At 48.2% G+C, this 16,499-nt stretch overlaps 1 long non-coding RNA gene across 1 annotated transcript; it reads left to right on the top strand.

Annotated features, from left to right (window-relative positions):
- The first annotated feature begins 345 nt into the window (after positions 1–345).
- On the top strand, positions 346–16,231 carry LOC118496912. The gene is made up of 3 exons (XR_004899470.1): positions 346–427; positions 15,484–15,488; positions 16,220–16,231. It is a non-coding gene; the product is annotated as an uncharacterized LOC118496912 (long non-coding RNA).
- The last annotated feature ends 268 nt before the right edge of the window (positions 16,232–16,499 follow it).

Here is a 16,499-nt window from a genome sequence, read left to right as displayed (position 1 = left end):
CCTGGTTACAGGGCCTGCACAGAGCAGGAAGGCGGTCCCCTCTGCTCCAGGGCCACGCCTGCCCAGACTATCAGTGGCAGCTGGAGAAAGGGCGAAGAGACCAGAGAATGGGCAGATGTAGCCCATTGTGGGAGGAGTCGGAGATGGGGTTACGGAGGAAGCTCCGGCCTGGGATTTAAACTAGGCATGGCAGCCATTCTCTCTCTGGACCATCGGGCTTGGAAGGGAGTAGGAGAGCCATGAGGGGTTCTCTCCCTCTCTCTCTCCCTCTCCCTCTCTCCCTCTCCCTCTCCCTCTCCCTCTCCCTCTCCCTCTCCCTCTCCCTCTCTCTCTCTCTGCCAGGTGGTTTGAAGGAGAGCAGTGACAAGGGAGAAGTAAGCAAGCAGCTATGTAGTATATAGAGAGGAAGGAGGCCACGTGGCCTGGAGTAGTAAGAACAGAGATGCTGCAGATGCTCTGACCGTGCCTGCTCTAGCTGACTCCGGAGCTCAAAGGACTTCTCTGCAAGATCCTCTCTTGCTACACCTTGATGTTACCTGGACTTTTAAGGCCGGTGCCTTTCCTGAGTTTCACCATGATCCAGAGCAAACACAGCACATGCTTCTCTGCACCACCACAAGGAGGCTGATGGCAACGTATCCCAGGTCCTGCACCGATAAGGGCGTGGGAACGTTTCGGGGATGTTTTTGTCTGGTGTCCTGGTGGGGAGCATGGGAAGAGCTGGGTCTTGTGGGAAAGGAGGGCCCTGAGCTGAGGGGCTCTAAGCTCTCCCAAGGTTAGAATAGTGTAAATAAACACCTGCTCCTACCAGCGTTAGTTGTGGGGTCATTCACCAAGGCACCGCGTGGATGGGCCCCGGTCTGCTCAGTAACAAGAACGGGGTCCAACTTTTCAAATCTCTGTTCTCCATGAACCGTCATTATTTGATCCATCTGTTGGTCCTCTGGAACAACCTCACTCGAAAGGTCTGCCTTTATTTGACCTGGCCCAGAGCTAGCCGGCCCAATGCGAACAGACTCGCTCCCCCAGCTCCCAGAGGGCTTTTGGCAAGAACAGTAAGTAACAACTATTATTTAACATCCTGGCTGCCTGGGGGGGAGATCACACTTCGAGCAAACCGAAAGCGAACCCAAAACTTAAAAGGACAAGCTGGAGAATAAAACTGCAGAGAGGGTTTTGGAAAGACGGCCACAACCCCGCGCAGGGGTGTGCACGTGCCCAGGGCTGTGTGCGTGGTCAGGAGAGGTGAGAGAAGGCCTGAAGCTGTCGCCTCTGGCTCTCCCGGAGGCGTCTCGCACTCGGGAAGTGAAGGCTACCCCACCGCTGCAGACAGGTAGCCTGGGTACAGAAAGCACACCCAACAGGTGCACGGAACGCCTCTGCTCAGACAGGGAGGCTTACTGGTTCCAGGAAATCTCTGTCCAATTAATAGCTCACCACAAAGCTAAGAGGAGACTGCAGCAGCCACAACCAACAAAAAATACAGACTTGACTGATTTGCTCCAGGAAACATCATTAAGCAAACAATAACAGCAGCAAAAACAACAAACCTAGCCCAACAAACGGGCCAGGTGCTCAGTCTGTTGGAGCATCAACAGCAAAAGACTGCAGGTGTGACTTCCAGTCGGGGCACACACCTAGGCTGCACGTTCAAAACCAGGTCGGTGCACATCCATCAGTGTTTCTGTCTCTCCAAAGTCAATACACTTATCCTCGGGTGAGGATTTTTGTAAGCCTAGGATGAAGGGAAAACCTGATTTGCAGACTTGTCACGTTATGTTATTTAGGATGCCCAATTTCCAGCAAAAATAGTACACGATATTCAGAGAAACGAGAAAGGGTGGCCCATAGATGGGGAAAGCCATCAGTAGAGCTGTCCCTGAGGAAGCACAGACACTGGACTTACCAGACAAAGCATTTAAATCAGCTCTTTTAAATATGTTAAGAGAACCAAAGGAGCCCCGACTGGTGTGGCTCAGTGGACTGAGCGTCACCTGAGAACCAAAGGGTCACCAGTTCTACTCCCAGTCAGGGCACATGCCTGGGTTGCAGGCCAGGTCCCCAGTAAGGGGCACGTGAAAGGCAACCACACACTGATGTTTCTCTCCCTCTCTTTGTCTCTCCCTTGCCCTCTCTCTAAAAATAAATAAAATCTACTCTTTTTTTTTAAAGAGAACCGAAGCAAACCACATCTAAAATTAAAGGAGAAGAAGCCTGAGGAGATGTCAGCAAGAAGCCTTATCTTACACTATTCACTCAAAACCAACTCAAAATGGATTAAAGACATAAATATAAGGCTTGAAATCGTCAAGCTCCTAGAAGAAAACATAAGAAAAAAGATCCTTGACATCGATCAACTTTTTTTTTTGATATGACACCAAAACCACAAGCAACAGAAGCAAAAATAAACAAATGGGTCTCCATCAGACTAGAACGCTTCTGCACAGCAAAGGAAACCGTCAACCGGGTGAAAAGGCCTCCTACGGAACGGAAGAAAATGACTGCGTACCGTGTATCTGATAAGGGGTTAACATCTTAAGTGCATTCTAAAAGGAACTCCTACAACTCAAGAGCAAAAAAATAAATAAATAAATAGGCAGAGAATCTGAACAGCCATTTTTCAAAAGAAGACATAAAATAGTCATCAGGTATCCAGAATGATGCTCAACATCAGTAGTTGTGAGGGAAAGGCAAAGCAAAACCACAATGAGATATCACTTCTCACCTGTTAGGATAGCTGTTATCAAAAAGACAAAAGATCACAAGTGTGGGCAAAGATGTGGAAAAAGGGAACCCCAGCACTCCGTGGGAGGGGATGTTCATTGGTCCAGCTGTTACAGAAAACAGTATGGAGATGTTGCAGGAGAAATTAAAATATGGCTGCCCTATGGCCCCGCGATCCTGCTTCCAGATACTTACCCAAAGGAACTGAAATCGGGATCTTGAAGAGATGGCTGCACTTCTCTGTTTACTGCTGCGTTATCCCCAGCAGCCCAGCTATGGAAACAGCACAAATGTCCATCAACAGAGAAATGGGTAAAGAAAATGTGACGCACACATGCGAAGGAATATTATTCAACCTTTTATAAAAAGGAAATCTCGAGTTTGTGTGCTTCAAAGGACACGATCAAGAAAGTTAAAAAGACAACCCACAGAGAGGGAGAAAATATTTGCAAGTCATATGTCTGATAAGGGGCTAGTATGTGGAATATCTCAAATATTCTTACAACTCAACAATAAAAAGACAAATAGCCCAGTTTAAAAATGGGCAAAGGATTTGCATTGTCATTTCTCTAAAGATATACAAATGACCGAGAACCATAGGCCAGGATGCTCAATATCATTAGGTATTAGGAAAATGCAAACTAAACTCCCAGTGAGGAACTACCCATACGCCCTGGAACGGCTACAGTCAAGAAGACAGAGAGTAACAAGTGTTGGCAAGGATGGGGAGAAAGGAGAACTCTCATGCACTGCTGGTGGCAAAGTGAGATCAAGCAACTGCTTCGGAAAGGCACTTGGCAGTTTCTCAAGAAGCTAAACATGGAATTACTATATGACCCAGCAATTCCACTCCTAGGTATCCAGCTAAGAGAACTGAAAACATATGTTAAAACTAAAACATGTACACAGACATTCACAGTAGCGTGCTCATGATGGTCAAAAAACGTAGAACGACCCAAATGTCCATCCGTGGATGAGTGGAGGAAGCATGGTAGATCCACACAATAGAACACTATTCAGTCATAACAATGAATTAAGTACTGAGTTTTGCTATAACAGATGAACCTGGAAAAAGTTATGCTAAGTGAAAGAAGCCAGACACAAAAAATTATGTGTCGTATGATTCCTTCGGAGGAAACCTCCGGAACAGGCACCTCTATGGTAACAGATGGGACCCTCAGGGAAGACTCCTCTACTGAGATGGCATCAGAGCAGAGTCCTGACCGCAGGGACAGAATGTGCCACTCGTGTTTCCCTGGGAAGCGCATTCCAGGCAGAGGGAACAGCCAGTGCAAGACTGAGCTGGGGAGGGCTGGTTGGGGAGGGAGAGGAGGCAGGCCAGCAGGGCCGAGCTCCATGTTACAGAGCCTGGAATGCGGGAGGAAGAGTTTGGCGTGTCTCCTGAAACAAAGGGGAGCCTCTGGGGGTGCTGTTGTGGGCGGAGGGTTGGGGATGGATTGCTGTTTTGAAGAGACCACTCTGGTGGGAAGAGACCCCTGCTGTGGGAAGAAGGGGCTGGGGGCGCAGAAGTGAGGGGACCGGATCAGGGAGGAGGGAAGGGATGGAGGGGAGCTAGAAAATCACTGAAGTAGACAGGTTCAAGAAACACTTTGGAACTAGAGCTGATGAGATTTGCTAATGCAAAGAATGCTCATCTCTCAGCAAGAGCTTTTCCTCTGTTCCTTTTAGGGGCTTTGTTCTTCCCTAACCCATTTGTAGACAGAGGAAACAAGGACATTTTTAGAACATCTTTGGGAGTAAGAGCTGAACACATGAGGTTCAAGTCCCCCAGACCTCCCGCTTGGATACCCAAAGTTGAAGCACAAGGTGTCCGCAGGAAAACACCCCAGGAAAATGGTTCGTGGCGGTTCGTACACACTAGCCCTCAACCAGAAACAGCCCAAGTGCCCCTCAATAGTAGAATGGATAGAGTGTGCGGAATACTAGACAGCAACGAAAAAGCAATCCAGTGCTACCAGCAACAACTTGAATGCACGCCAAAAACACTATGTTGTTCAAAAAGCCAGACAAAATAAGAGAACATACTGATGATATTGTGATGCAAAGTACAAGCACAGGTACAATTAATGTAATTTATAGTGAAAAAATTCCAATGGTGGTTACCGTGGAGTGGGAGGACAGGCATTGGCTGGAAAGGGGTATGAGGGAACTTTCTGGAAAGCTGGAAATGTTCTATACCTAGATCTGGGCACAGGCCTTTGTAAGAATGTCATTGAGCATGGGGGGTGGGTCACGTGAAGATCACATACCCCTGATAGAGAGTGGTGAGACGGGCACTTTCCACAAATCTATCGCTCCACTCCAATCACGGGCAAAACCTCAGAGAAACCCCAGCCGAGGGCCCTTCTACAAAATACCTTCCCGGCACCATCGAGGCCACGAAAGGCCAGGGAACCGGCTCAGACTAGAGAGGGCTGGGGAGACAGCTAAGGGCAACGCGGGATCCTACGCGGGCTCCCGCACGGGATCCCGGAACGTGAAGAGGACGTTAATGCAAACGCTGCAGCACTCCATGGTAAGCCTGGGGTTTCGTGAACAGGATTGTCCTGACGTTGGTTTCTTGGTTTTGACGACTGTGTTATGGTAACGTACGAGAGTAATTCTCGGGGACACGGGGGTGCGAGGTGTATGGGAACTCCGTACTACCTTTGTAATAGTTTTGTGAATGTGAAACTATTCCAAAATAAAGTTTGTTTATTTGTTTCTAAATCACTGAGCTCAATATTTAGGTTTGCTGCTTCACTGTACGCGAATTAGCCCTCAGTGAAATATCGCTCCCCTGCCCGGCCAGCGCTCAGCGCAGCTGCAGCCTTCGGGAGCCCAGCCAGCGCCCGCCCGCCCGCCCGCCCATGGAGACGCAGGCCTGGCTCCTGGGGGACACGGCTGCTAACTGCTCCCCGTAAGCACGCTGCGGCAGCGATGCAACAGCCCCAGCGGGCCACCAATTATCCTCTCCAAGGGATCTGATCTCACTTTTCACAAATCCTTCTTCCCTCTGGAATGCTACTGTTGAAAATTCAAACCCCAGGGGCCGGCTGTGACACAGCATCAGCTGGCAGTGAGAGAGGCAGCTCTGGGGCCCCGCGGCCTCCAGGCACCCGCAGGAGCGGCCCTGAGCCAGGCGCTGGGGTACTTAAAGGAGGTGAAGGAGGAATCACCAGCTCTGGTGAGAAAGGCAGGTCAGGCCGCGGCTGCACAATACAATGATTAACGCACGGACTCCAGTGCCACGCAGGGGGTTCAAATCCCAGCTCTACCACTTGCCAGCCTAGTGGCCATAGGCATATTCACTAGCTAGACAGTGCCTCCAATTCTCCATCTGTGAGATGGAAATAATAGTTCCTGCCTCACTCACATGGGGCCCTAAATTTTTTACATGTACTATATCTTTACCAACTCTCCATCTCTTTATAATCCTGGGATTGTAGCCCGTCCTCCCTCTGACATTGGTTTGCCACCCGGATATCTTCCACCGCCCCACCACCCGCCCTCTACACTGGAGGTGACAAATCACTGGCAAACCCCCACTGCGGAGACATGCCACCACCACTACCCACTGCTGAGAAACAGGATGGAATCTGGCCTCTGTTTATGTCCTGGATCTCACACTCTCTCTGTATTGAAGGCCCCTCCCTCCCCCCCACCCTCACTCCTTCTTGTGACTCCTACACACCCTTCAGGTCACGCTGGAGTGTCACTTCCTCCAGGAAGCCTGCACTGACTCCCCTTGCCCTGCCTCCCATCCCTCAACCACCCATCCCTGCCTTCTCCACCAGCTAGGAACCCTTTGCATTTTATTTACTTACTTTTAGAGAGAGGGGAAGGGACGGAGAAAGAGAGGGAGAGATAAATCAATGGGCTGCCTCTCACACGCCCCCTACTGAGGACGTGGCCCACAACCTAGGCATGTGCCCTGACTGGGAATCAAACCTTTGGGTTCACAGGCTGGCTCTTTTTTATTTGCTAACTCATCTACAGAACTCAGCTCAAACCTGGCACCTGCAAGAACTCAATGAATGTTTGCTAAATGAGTGAATGAATAAACGAGTGACTGAGCTGGGGGTACTAGGAAGGCTGTACAGAGGAGGCGGCATTTGCTTGCACCTTAAAGGACAAGTGGAAGTTAGCCAGGGAAAGAGTGGAGAGGGGTGTTGCATTGTTGAGGGAATGTCTAGGGGTGTGGCCACGCCTGGCACTCTCTGGGGCCCAAAGGGGGGGGTGCCATGGAGACTAATATATCTGCTAAGCATTTAGGGGTGGATCCTATAAGCCAGGGACTGCCAACCCGACAGAGCATCTGTACCGCCTGGGCCCCAACTTGGTGGACTCTGGTCCAGCTGGTCTGGGTCCCTCAGATTCCAGTGACAGTCAAGGTTAGGGAACCCTGCTAGGACATCAAGAAGACAATTAGAGGGATCCTCAAGCAGGAGAGGGACCTGGTCCCACCTTTATATCCAACACTGCGCGGGGAGTGAGGCCAGCCGGAAGCAGAGAGTGCTTAGAATGGCAGAAAGAGGGCAAGTCAAGAGAGATTCAGATCCCGGTGAATGCAGACCAGGAGGGCGTCTGTGATGAGGAAGGCGAGTCTCAGGCACACTGCTCTGAGGCAGGCAGAGGATCTCGGGGAAGCAGGTGTGTGTGATCTGCGTGGACTCGCAGCACCACGCCTCCCTCCCAGCACGCACACGCAGATGCGCACAGGCTCGCGCTCAGCCACCCCTCCCTGCAGCCAGCTGCCCATCGCAGCCAACTGCACACACACACACCCACTCGCCTGGTCTGGCGAAGAGCCCTCCAACCTCACAAAAATCTGCTTGCACACAAAGTTGCAAGGTGAGGCCTGGCACAAAGCCAATTTCCACTGTATCAGTTTCCACAGAACAACAAGACAGGCGGTGGCTTCTAGAAGGAGCTTCAGGCTCCAATGGTTTTGCCTTTTCTGAGAAGCAATTGCTACTTTCATAAGCCTTGGGTGGGGGCAGGGGAAGGCAACGCAGACTGACGTGGCTAAGCTATTGCTCATTACAGGCGAGTCCTGATACAGAGGGGAGAGAAAAATCCAGCGTGCACTATCTTCAAACATCACAGTGTTGTGACTTACAGCAGCATCTCCTGTATCTTATTTCATTACAACTGCCAAAAGGAAAAAAAAATTGAATTACCATGCTAATGTCTTCTCTTTGGGTGAAGTCTGTGGTTCGGGTACGCGGATATAAAATACATCATTAGTTGCTTTTAAGCTTGTCTTTAATGATGGAAAAACACAGTGGGGCGCAGGGGACGGACGTAACTAAACTCGGTCAGCCGGCAGCATCGGGAGCCTCTTGTAAACAGTAATGTGACAGTGCAGTTTCTTCTTCCCTCTGAGATGACAGTTAATTCCAGACGAGGAAGGCTGTCAAAAATGCTTAGTTCTGCTCCACTTGAGTTAATTACCGGCCCTGGGGCAGGCTGCCCTCCACTCCTCTGCTAATGGGGCTGGGCTCCAGGTAAAAAATCCATTTGCAAGAATGTTTTCCTTGCTCCAGATCTAATTTATTGAATATCAAATATTTATGCCAATGCAATTAAAGTGACAACATTGCTCTCCCTTCTCCCCGGCCCCCCAGTCCTAAGCGAGCCCAGGCTTGCTGACAGAATGCTTTATCCTGTAAACACAGGAGAAAAGTTTTGCCTGAGCTTCTCAAGCAAGAGCTTGGAAACCTACTCAGCCCACCAGTTTACCTGGGACTCTCTTTCTTTTTCGTCTTTTGCAGCAGCCATGTGAGGTTAGCGAGCAGTGGCTGCGGAGCCGGGGCTGGAGGGGAAGAGGAGAGAGGAGGACGCCTGACTTCGGTTCCGGTTCCCACATCCGCTGTGGCCCTCCGTGCTCAAGACACCAAAACGGGCAAGGCGGTGAGACAGATGGACAAGCTCAACAACCTCCTGGCCTGAGAGGGGCAATTCGGGGCATGTGTAAAGAGGTTCCAGAAACAGGTCATTGTAAGTCTTGGCTCTGGAGCCGCCAAGGCTTGAAGGCCACCAAAGGCCCCCTCCCATCCCACTGACAGACAGTGTCAGCTCTAGCCAAACACACGCCCTCTTTGCCAGAGCCCTAGTCACCCAGAGAGAGAGCCTCAGGCGGCCCAGACTCTGGGGTTTGGCCCCTTCCCCACTGCGACACCTCTCAGGTCCCACCAGCGACCCCACCGTCACTCCCATGAGTCTCTGGCACCGCAAGACACATGATTTGGCATCTGCCCCAACAGAGGGGTGACTTGTACAGATGGGCCAGTGAGCAATCTAAGGGGTACCCTCCCGCAGGTGTGGGCCCCCAAAACATGAAAAGGAAAGCACGTGTTATGGGTGAATTTGAGGTGGTGCTGGGCCCTCTGGCTGGGATTCTTCCAGGGGCCTTGCTGCCTGCCTACACTCGCCCCTCCCTTCCTGCAGTAGAACAAAGGCCTTTTCTTGGGTCTGAACCGGGTTTTGAAGGAGAAACAGGCGTGCACAGCGCTTAGCAGAGGGAACACAGGAGATTGTGCACGAAGAACTGGAAGTAGATTGATTGTTATTGGAGCCTGAATTGCAAGCGAGTGAGCTCTGGGAATATCAGCATCAAATGAGGTAATCTAGGCATGTTAGAAAATGTCAAGCCCTGGATGAATGTGAATTACTGCCCACGTCACCGCAGTACTGGGGAACCAAATGACACGCATTACAAAAAATTGCATTACATAAATCGTCATTGTTATAAGATATTTGGGAAGACGGATGAAGCTTCAACCATGGAGACAGATCAGAAAAAAATATATATATATTTTCATTTCTTTTGATCCTACCTTTTTAGAACTGTTATGAACTGAGATATTTTGAGAAATACCCTTTCTGTTCTCCTTTTTCGGATGAGCATGCTGTGCCCAACTGTAACATTGAGATATTCTCGGTTTCCTGTCACTCCAAGCAACTCGCTCTAGATTGGAAGCTTTGTGATCATTTTTTATGGCCAGACAATTCTTTGCCTGTGGGAATGGGGGAAGAGGGTTGGTATTAGTATCCAGATCTGCGTCTTCAGGGATCACCCTGCTCAAAGACATGATCACACCACACCTACACTACCGCCGTAATTTCTTAGCTCTCCACGCTGCCTCTGGTTTCCTCTGCCTCAAAGTTGCCTTCCCTTTGGCTGCTCAAGTATTGATATCATTTTTACATTAAAAGTAACTATAAAAGAGCCTCTGCTATAGCCACTGTGATAGGGCAGGAAAATTAAAAGAGATAGACATGTTTTGAAGGAAGAGACAAATTGATCGGTATTTACAGACAATATAATTTTATATCAGAAAATAAAACAAAATGGAAAAGCTATTCAAACTAATGACAGGAGTCAGCAACATAGTCTAATACAAAATATGTTATATACCAAAACTGGCAAGTAGAAACGTATTAAAAATATGGTTCATGGTATACATCCAGCTACCTTAATAACATCTCCATGAGAATGTAGCACAGAAGAAACCTCAGGCAAACGTAGGTTTTGGGTTTTCAACTCAACCCTGCTCCTCCTCCAGAGCCCCCAGCACAGCGGGGGCTCTTCCATCCATCTCTCCGCACAGGCAGAGACCCTTCCTCTCTCGCAGCCCAAAATGTGAATCTGCCATCAAACCCTGACAGTATCACCTTTTATTTCCACCTGCTTCTCTCTCCAGTTCAACTGCCTGCACCATCTCTCACCAGGACAACTGTCGTGACTCCTCACTGTTCTTCTGTCTGGGGTTCCTTGGTTTCTCCAGACTGCATCCACGAAGCAGACATAAGGACCTTTTGAGATGTTCGAGTAAACCGCACCACACCCCCACGGATAGCCCTTCTCTAGCTTACGGACTCCACATCCTAACCATGGCCTGCAATGCTTGGCCTCCCACGGTCCTCGCTGACCCTTCTAGCTTTGGCTCAAGCCACTCACCTCCTCGTTTCCTCCATTAGAGGAAGCATAAATGTTACAAATGCAACAAGGGAAACCACAGCATTTACAACTGTAAGAGGACTCTATGCATACTTGTAAGATACTCTTTTTAAAACTTCAGTGAAATCGATTATTTTCTGAGAAAAATGTAACATACCAGACTTGTCTCAAGAAAAATTAGACTACCTGGATAGACCAAAGAGAAACGAAAAATCAAAATAAGTTGTCAAAGTATTACCTCCTAAAATTGCTTCCAGCCTCAGGTGTCTTCATGCGTATACTATTTCAACCTTTCACAGAACAAATAATTTCCATGTAACATTTTCATGGCTTCGGGGCGTGAAAAAAAGATGTAAATCTTATCAGTGCATTTTAAAGGGCTAGCAAAGCTATTGACTTACTGTTCTGGATAAATCTCAAAAGCATCATGTTGAATGACAAAAGCCAGACACACAGGAGTATAAACTATAGGATCCCATTTCTATGAAGTTCACGGAGAGACAAGCCTAATGTCTGGTGGTAAAAATTAGAAAAGTGTTTGGGGGGAGTGGAACTGGAGGACTGCCTGGAAGGGGTCTCAGGGAACTTTCTGGGGCCATGAGGACGTTCACGGCTTGTTCTGGGGGATGGCTACTGAGGTGTGCATATTTGTCAGAAGTCATAAAGATGTACACTTAAGATTCGTGCATTTTAGTATATATAAATTATACCTCACTAATATATTATCAGGAAAATTAAAACCTTGTAACCATAACTTAAAAGATAGCCAAGAGAAATAGCAGGTTAATCATAGTTAATATGTTGTATATGCAAAAATACAGAACAAAATGTAGGCAAAGGTAGTCTTGCAAAAGATTAGAAGAATAATACATCAGAAACTGCAAAGTGCCTTCGATATTAGAAGTCTATTACTATAATAATTCAAATTTAAAAAGCATAATAAAAATATTGAAATTAGTGTATAAAATTCATTTATTCATGACATTATGCCTAATCTACTCAGATATGAATAGATAATACTTTAACCTGATAAATAATACCTATCTTCAACCAAAAGTCCAAATCATCCTTAACAGTGAAACTCAAGAGGCCACCTTATTAATGTCAAGTACAAAATGAGGCTGGCCTCCATTCCCACTGCTGTTCGCTATTGTTCTGAAATTTCTAAGCAACATAAAAAAAAGAAATAGATATGAATCATAACTATAGGAGAGAAAGAGACAAAATTCTTATTTTTAGTCCATGATAATATTGTCTTTCTACAGAACTCAAGAGGGCCAACTGAAAAACAATATTCTCACCAGTTACAAAGCAAATATGCAGGCACAAGCAGGGATGCTCAGTGAAGCATTGTCATAAAGAACAATGGGAAACCACCTAAGTGTCCCATAATAGGAGACTGGATAGTAGAAGTACACACAAGGTAGAATACTATAGAGTGGTTAAGATGAATTCGGTAGATTCAAAAATATTAAGTGAGCAAGAAGATGAAAAATGTTATATGCCACTGGCACTCTGAATGCAATGTTTAAAAATGCACTGAACTACAGTTTGGAAATTTGGTTGGGGGGGTGTATGGTTGTGAAAGATGCTTACCAAAAATGGCGGCCCCTGGGGAGAGAGGAAGGGCAATGAGACTGGGGAGGGACACAAAAGGGCGGCAGTTATAGTTGTACTGTGTCATTCAAGAAACAAAAAGCCCTGGGGAAACACTCTCCATCAACAAGCTGACCCAGCAGGCCAGAAATAATCCCCAGAAAGTTCCCTCGTGGCCCTGGGCTGGTCCATTGCTGCCCACCCTGCCCAGCAAACCCTTCTCAGATTTTTGTCACCCTAGATGAGCTTTGCCAATTCTTGAAGTTTATTTAGATGGAATCGTGGGTTTCCATGATTCAGGCCTTCCTTGGTCTCCCTCTTGAATCCTTTATTGAAAACACAAAGTCTCAACAGACTCGTGGCAGGCTAGGCCACGGTCGCGGACTGGATACCCCCGTGCCCTTGGCCGCCATGCAAGCCAGGGGTCCACGAATTCACGTATTGGGACACTACCTTTTACCCATTAAACTGGCATTTTTAAAAAATATTAACACCTAGCGTGTGGAAATTTACATGTTCTCTAGAGAGAGCATTAATTTAGGAAACTTTCTGTAAGAGAATTTGACTGTCATTTTCAAAAGGCTTAAAAAAGATTCTTGTACACGTGAGCATTTCGCATTTCTTCCTCCACCCCAGAGCTACCCCTGGACTCCAGTGAGGTGTCCGACATCTCCACCTGGGCCTCTAACCCAGACTCTGGGGTTTCAGAGTGCGTCCAAAACCACGCTCCCAATTCCTACTGCTCTTCTGCGACCCAGAGCTGCTCCTCCTGCCAAAACTCTGCCAGGAAGACAAACAATCCATTTTAAAAAATGGGCAAAGGACCTGAGTAGACACTTCTCCAAAATGGACATACAGATGGCTCATAGATGTATGAAAACATGTTCAACATCACTAGTTATCAGAGAGATGCAAATTAAAACCACAGTGAGCTATCACCTCACACCTTTCAGAAAGGCCATCACTAATAAATCAACAAACAGCAAGTGCTGGCGAGGTTGTGGAGAAAAGGGAACCCTGGTGCACTGTTGGTGGGAATGCAGACTGGTGCAGCCACTGTGGAAACAATAGGGAATTTCCTAAAAAAATTAAAAATGAAACTGCCTTTTGACACAGAAATTCCACTGCTGGGAATATACCCTAAGAATTCCGAATCAAAAATTCAAAAGAACCTATGCACCCCTATGTTCATAGTAGCGCTATTTACAGTAACCAAGTGTTGGAAACAGCCTAAGTGCCCATCGGTAGATGAGTGGATCAGAAAACCGTGGTGCATTCATGCCATGAATACTACACAGCAGAAAGAAAGAAGGAGCTCCTCCTACCTTTTGCAATGGCATGGATGGAACTGGAGAATATTATGCTAAATGAAACAAGCCAGTCAGTAAAAGACAAATACCATATGATCTCGCTTATAAGAGGAGTCTAACAAACAAAATAAACCAATGAGCAAAATAGAATCAGAGACTCGGAAACATGGAACAGACTGACGGCAGTGACCAGAAGGGAGGGGGATAATGGGGGAAAGAGGAGGAAGGGACTAGTCAAAGGACATGTATGAATGATCCACAGACATGGACAATGGGGTGGGGACTGACTGTGGGAGCAGGGGGCGGAGTGGGGGTGAGCTGGGTGCAGGAGGGCAAAGGGGGAAAAATTGGGACAACTGTAATAGAATAACAATAAAAATGTTTTTAAATAAAATGAAATGAAACTCTGCCTTTCCCGTTGCTCAGACCCAAAACCTTGACATCACCCTTGACATCTTTATTTTATGAATGTCAGATCCCAAGGAGGGGGGTAAAGCTCCAAAATAGATTCAGAATCCAACCCCGTATCACCATCTCTGTCACTAACACCCTGGTTCCAGCCACCACCATGCCTCACCCTGGCCACTGAAATGGCCTCTCCCGTCTACGGCCACACCACCCTGAGTGTGCCCGATCTTGTCTGCAATAGCCTCTCTGCTCGCCCCGCCTTCACTCTGCCCTCCTGTGGATTATCTGAAGTATGCCACAAGGAGCCCCTTGTAGTCTGAGTCAGGTCAAATCACTCCGTGCTCAAAACTCTCGTCGGCTCCCTTCCTGGAGGAAAGCCAAGTCCATATCAGAGCTTATAAGGCCATAGAGGATATGACCACTCTTCTTGCCTTAACCTGAGTGAGGCCACATAATCATAAAGCCCAATGACACATAATGCCAGTGCCAGAGGATTAATTAGATTGTACCTCAGGGAGTCTGTGCGGTACTGCACATAGAAAAGCTTTTCCTGGTGCCTCTCACAGTTTGCAACCACTGAGATGTTAACTCAACGCTTCTTCTTTTTTAAAAAAATATTTTATTTACTTATTTTTAGAGGGAGGGGAAGGAAGGGAGAAAGAGAGGGAGAGAAACATCAATGTGTGGTTGCCTCTGACACGCCCCCCACTGGGGACCTGGCCCGAAATCCAGGCATCTATCCCAACTGGGAATTGAACCAAGGACCCTTTGGTTCACAGGCTGGCACTCCATCTACCAAGCCACATCAGACAGGGCAATCCAACACTTCTATTTTTAAAAAAACTTACAAAGGGAATTTCTGGAGATGAGCCAAGTCAACAACACAGCTTTCTCAGGATGTCCCCTTGATCCAGCTCTCCCTGTACCCCATATAGCTCTTAGAGTCTTAGCGACCTAGTATAAGAGGTTATCTCTTTTAGGGACAGCTGCTGCACTAGTCACTCAGAACATGTATTCAGAATAAATGCTCAGAATAAAGTCTAATTGCTCAGACAACAGAAATTCTTCACTTTGTCATAAACAGATAACATTATATGGCCATTTCTGCTGAGGTCTCCAGTTTGTCAGGGCCAAGGATCACTCATTGCACTAAATCAATCACCGGAATATGGAAACTCTTAAGACAGATGGAGTAACTGGTCTCCCCTGGGGCTCTTGTACTCTCGTGTGCAGTGCACACATGTCCCTTTTGAGCCGCTTCCCGTTCACCAGCACGCATTCCTCCACTGATCTGGGAATTTGGTGCGCGGGATGGGCACCTGCTCTGAGCTGGGCTCCGTGATGGGGACCAGCGAAGCTGAGACTGGAAGCCCCTGAGCACCACACAGAGCAGCAGGAAAATGAGCCCGCGGGGAGGTGGGGAGGAGGGCTGGGCAGGAAAACAGTAACCACGCTGACGAGCGATACGGGCTCTGAAAGCTGATGTCACTGCCCTGGTCACAGATACAGTGTGGAACCACCGCACAGGAAGATTGAGAGACTCCCTAAGGTCACATGGTGAGTGGGCACAGAGCCCAGCCAGAGCCCCGGCAGCTGATGCTGACACCCCCCGCTGCCCCTCCCCCCTGCAACTCTCATGCCTCCTAGAGTCCAAGTCAGACCTGAAGGTCAGGTCTCCCCCCTGCGTACTGCACCTTCGTTGATTTTTTCACTCCCCACCATTCAAACATCTTTCCGGTTTAAGAGAAACCCCCACTGTGTGACTAATATGCCTGTCCCAACTCCTGGAGCAGCCAGTGTGCTCTCCTCTTTATCCAAAATCCTGGCTGCCCAGCTGCAAGGTGCAAGAGGGTCGCCCCATGCATTGCGGGGCCACGGCCACGTGGGCGCCGGGGGCCTCTCCTACAGCTCGGGCACTGGTCCCCACAGCTGCAGAGCCTGCTGTTAAAAACCTGGCCCAAGAAGCCAGCCAACAAAGGGGTGTCTGCATGACAGGCCTTGGAAACAAGTCCTTTTGTAACTTTGTTCTTCCCTCCTGATGGCCCTATAGGAAGATGAACTCTCCGCTCCTGGCAAGAGCGAAGGAGAAAGCTCAGCCTTCAAGGGCCCTCTCCCTGGGCCCGGGAGGTGCACGCTCTCCTTCCAGGAGAAGGCAAACAATGTCTAATGGCCTGGGTTTTTTTTTTTTAAGGTTTTATTTATTTTTAGAGAGGAGAAGGGAGGAAGAGAGGACGAGAAACATCAATTAAGTGTGGCTGCTTGTTGCGTGCCCCCTACTGGGGATCTGGCCTGCGACCCAGGCATGTGCCCTAGAGTGGGAATCGAACTGGCGACTCTCTAGTTCATAGACTGGCACTCAATGCACTGAGCCACACCAGCCAGGGCTAACGGTCCGATTTAAGGGGAGCAGAAAGAAGGATAATCCCCCACCATCTGGCTCTGCCCCCTTGCTTCCACCCCACCCCAGAGAAGGTGCCCAAGCAAATAGAGCAGAG

Source organism: Phyllostomus discolor, chromosome 9 (genome assembly GCF_004126475.2).
Source record: "Phyllostomus discolor isolate MPI-MPIP mPhyDis1 chromosome 9, mPhyDis1.pri.v3, whole genome shotgun sequence".
In the NCBI taxonomy this organism is placed as follows: Eukaryota; Metazoa; Chordata; class Mammalia; order Chiroptera; family Phyllostomidae; genus Phyllostomus; species Phyllostomus discolor.
This window is presented reverse-complemented; position numbering and strand designations above follow the sequence as displayed.